The sequence below is a fragment of the Pteropus alecto genome, unplaced genomic scaffold (genome assembly GCF_000325575.1).
Source record: "Pteropus alecto unplaced genomic scaffold, ASM32557v1 scaffold24, whole genome shotgun sequence".
Classification (NCBI taxonomy): Eukaryota; Metazoa; Chordata; class Mammalia; order Chiroptera; family Pteropodidae; genus Pteropus; species Pteropus alecto.
Genome location: NW_006439192.1, coordinates 17020149 through 17024856, shown reverse-complemented (window position 1 = coordinate 17024856; position 4708 = coordinate 17020149). Strand labels below are relative to the sequence as shown.

General features: G+C 33.9%; 1 pseudogene; it reads left to right on the top strand.

Moving 5' to 3' along the window:
- Positions 1–3387: 3387 nt before the first annotated feature.
- LOC112483484 lies at positions 3388–3510 on the top strand (annotated as a pseudogene).
- Positions 3511–4708: the final 1198 nt, after the last annotated feature.

Sequence of the window (4708 nt, the reverse complement as noted above, 5' to 3'; positions counted from 1 at the left end):
ACAGAGAGAAGGGGCTGGAAAAAGAATATTTTTGAGTGCTGTAGTTATTTTTAAATTTGGCCTTACCAATTTATAATTGAAGCAGATAATTTTTAACACTTAAAAAAATCTAAGTATCTATCGCTTTTTTTAACTTCAGGAAATCGTCTAATAGTTAGAATATAAATAAATAAAAAATAAAATCAGAACTGAGTTTTCTTTGTATTTCATTTTATGATTTCTATTATATTCAAGGGTTATAAAACTATAAAATGTAGATTTAATCAATTTTTTTGGCAAGGACATGTGCAAGAGGTCATTTTAGTAGGTGTATTAATCATTTTAAAGCTCAAAGTTTTATGAACCTCAATGTAGCATATTATACTAAAAGGATTAAATATGTTATTATGAGGAAAAGGAAACTTCATTTTACTGACAAATTATAGCCTAATAGAAGAATAAAACTCAACTTTTACAGAGTAAAAGTAAATTATTTAACACTGTGATGAATTGTTATGTAGATCGTATTCTCATTTATGAAATCCAACGGTTTTTAAAAATAAGAATAATTTTTCTCTTGATTACCTAAAATTTATTTGAGATAGAAGGAGAGAGTGAGAAAGACAAATTAACTGTTCAACATTGTATACATGCAGTATGCCAGACAGGATGTAGGGAATTACATGGTCATTGAGACTTTAAAAGAAAGTCTAAGTTATAAGTTTTCTACCATGTATAGATGAGAAAACCCAAGCTCAAAGAACACCAAATGCTTTGTATGAGGTTCAACTGGTAACAACTGTAAGAACTGGAATTTCAACTCAGTGTCCTAAACCCAAACCAGTGTCCCTGACTCTATGTTAGAAAAACATTAAAACAATCTCTTTTCTTTATTTTCATCTCCAAATAACAACATTGAGTATTTCACAGGAAAGTGAAAATTTACCAATGCTTGATAATGTTAAAATAGCATCGTATCCTAAAATAAAAATATGACAAATGAAAACAAAAGCAAAGACAGATGTGAAACCAATTATTTATTTGACAAAAACTTACTGGGGCACAAGTCACCTTTTCAGGCCAACGGAGAACAGAGGTACAAAGACATGACAATATCCCTGTACTAAGGTCAAACTTGTTCTAGGTATAAAAAAATCAAGGCACGATGCTATTTCATCACTATTATCGAAATCTAGCTTCTGCATGTGAAATAGATATGTGATCTTTTATAAAACTTATATATTTGACTTTTGGGGAAATGTTTTTAACCTGAGAGGTGAGAGCTATGTAGAGTTTAGGAGCATGGATTCTGGAGTCAGGAACTTCAGAATTGACATATCCATTCCAACCTTCCCTTTTGTGTTACTCAAGTTTTAAGGTGTTTACCTATAATATAGAGATAAGACAAGTACCCACCCCTTAGTGTCATTATAAGCCTTAAGTGAGTTGGTATGCTGCAGTGGTTAGCAAAGTGCCTAGCTCTTGGTAGTCATTTTGTAGTAAGCTACTAAAGGTTATACAGTTAGCAGCAGTTTGTGCAGTCCAGCTGAAAAAGTTGCTCCCAGCATTTATCCGCCACTAGAATAGAATCAAGAGTCTGGGCTTCCTATATTTCTAGTCTTTCTGCTTTCACATCCATTTTTCCCCTTATATCTTTGCCCACTGCTTTACATATTTCTGTAGAACACATAAATATATATAAAATATTTGATAGTGAATAATGTATGATGTATAGACTATTTTATAGATATGTATATTTAATTTCTATGAAAGTCTTATATCGCTATTTATCATCTCATCTACTTTGTCTTATGTTTCTGATTAGTTCACATGCTCTTAGAGGACAGGTGTTGAAATCATCTTATTTTGGGATAGAATATTATAGTTCTACTTGGTACATCATGCACTTGAACAGTTAATTAATTTTTAATCTTTGGACTATAGATATAATCAAGTTGATTTTACTATTTTTTTAGAGATTACATCATGTGAAGACAGAGAAGATCAATAGTAATGTTTAACTAGCAAATCTTAAAAAGAAAAGGAAAGATCGCCATCTAATTATTTTGACATCACCTTCCTCTCACTTTTCTCTTTCATTTTTCACCTTCACTTCAAAGACTCGCCACCCAGAGTCCATTTTAATTACATGTGTGAAGTATTTTTAGCTTTTGAGAAAATGTTGCCATAGTTGGAATCGACCCATAGTGGAGAAGGGACATAAAAACTAAGTTTCAGAAATTAAGTCATCAGTCACTCAGCTATCAGGAAGCGGAGTAGCATTATTGAACAGAAAGAGTTTGTCCACCCGGAGCTAGCAGAGCCAAACACTGAACCCTGGGAATTGCAGTGGAGAAATATTGGCTATTTTATTGATGAATGACGCCATATGGGAGGACAGGAAGCTAATGCTCAAAAACCCAAACTCTCCGATGGTATGCAGGTTGTAGATTACATTAGGGCAAAATCACAAGACACTCACAGATTAGGGGTTTGGGTTTGGGGTCTTGCTGGGAGCTGATTTGTCAGAGGCAAGATAAGGGTATAAAATCATTTCTTCAGGTTTTGAGGACAGTTCTGAGGTCTTTTCCGGTGTCCCTCTGTCTGGTTTCATGGGAAAGCAGCCTGGGGTCAGGAGCTGAAACATAACTTAGGTCAGGATGCTCTCTTTAGCCTGCCTACGGTCCTGATTGTGTGGCCGTTAGTCAGGTCCCGGCTACTGTCTTCTGCTGCCTCAGAGGTTGCTCTTTATCTAGAGGAATGGCTGCATCTCTGCGGGCTATATATATGATTTCTAAAGCTGGGATTTAAAATTAAATTTAATCAAAGCCATAAGTCCCCTTGGTTTTGGTAGCAATTAAATTCCCTAATAACTGAAAACAATTTCACTCTTTATGCATTATTTTATCTTAGCATTAATGATTCACATTGAAGATTCTATCTGTATTTTGAAAACAATCGATGACTTAGATTAATCTATTGGTGATCTATTGGTGTTTCCTCCGTTACTCAGAAAAAGGATAAGTACGGTACAAGAGTGGTTGCTCCACCCAAGGCTTGAGTCACTGATTTCTGAGAAGAGGTGTTCCAAGGCCAGATGTAAATGAGTTAGAATTTAGTCAACCAACACAGAAAGAACAATGACAGCCCTTGTAAGGATGTTGAAACTGCAGTTGTAACTTCTTGAAACTGTTTTCTTTTTTTCATACATCATAGTTATCTTGGAATAGGTTGAACTAATTTCACAATCCAGGGTCAAAATAAGTAAAATAAAATAAGCAGAAATACAAAATAAAATAAAAACAAAACCATGAAAAGTCTCTTCATACTTCCCCTTTAACCTAAAGTGCCAGGAAAATCTTCTAAAATCCTCATAGAATAAATGCCATTCAAAATTAGATGCATCTAGTCTACAGCCATGCCACCCTGAACACACACGCCTGATCTCGTCTGATCTTGGAAGCTAAGCAGGGTCGGACCTGGTTAGTACTTGGATGGGAGACCACCTATGAAGACCAGGTGCTGTAGGCATAAAAAATAAAAAAATAAGAGATTGTAAACTGACAAGGTCCTTGCAATCTGTGAGGTCAACCAAAAGTTGCCTCATCTAAAAGAAATAAAAAAATAATTAGATGTACCTCATTCTCAATTTACCTAGTAACCTTCTGTTTTAAATGATCCCTTCATCAGTCTCTAGTCTATGCTGAGATATACGTTAACTAGAGTAAAAGATCAATTATTTTTAAACTTCCAAAAACAATGTAACCATTTTATATACAATTAGGAAAACAGAGAAAAAAAGGTCCATAATCACATCACCCTAACCTGACACAGATATTAACATGTCTGTATATCATTAGTTTTCTTTTGTTTGATAGTTGAAATTACAGTATACATTAAAGTTTTGATAGATGACAAAAAAGCATATATTTGATTTTAATTCTGATTTTCCCTCTTTTAATAAGAACATCTTTCCTTGTAACTACATAGTCTTCGTTATTATCATTGGCTGATTATTGATATAAAATATCTAATAAATATGTAAAAGTTTACCTAAGAATTCTCTTGTCATTGTATATGTGTTTCTAAATATTCTATAAAGATACCAAGCAGCTGTCCTTTACAAGTTGCTTATGATGCCACTGGGAATATGGAGAAAACATTAGAAAACAACATATTTTTATTTCTCCTTTATGAGAACATCTGCTTATGCAAGTCCATTTTATTTCTAATTTTTTTTTAAAATAGAATTTCATATATTCTCACTATTACCTGTATGATATCTTTTAAGATTTACACTGAGTGTCATACAGATAGGATACAGACTGGTGGAATAAATATCAACTCACACTTTCCAGAGAGAGTCTTTTTACTACCTATTATTGTTAATGTTCATTATCAGATTAAGACATCTTACAACAATTAACCAGATAACGTCAAATTACCTTCATTCCTTCATCCACAAATTCCATCGCAAAAACTCCTGAAACCCTTCTTTTTGAAAATATTTTGTAGGGGGCTAAAGTAAAGCTAGAGTAAAGCAAAGCAGGCAAGATATCCCAGAGATTGTGCGGTTACCTAATTGGCCTCCTACAGCTCTCTCTACAAAGAGAAGCCTCAGCACTAATTCTCTCCCCTAAAGTTTGACCACTGAAAAAACTTCCTGTGGTTCTTTTCCACTGAAAAGCACTCCATTTCATTCTGTGAGTGGTTAGAGAACAAGCAGGAG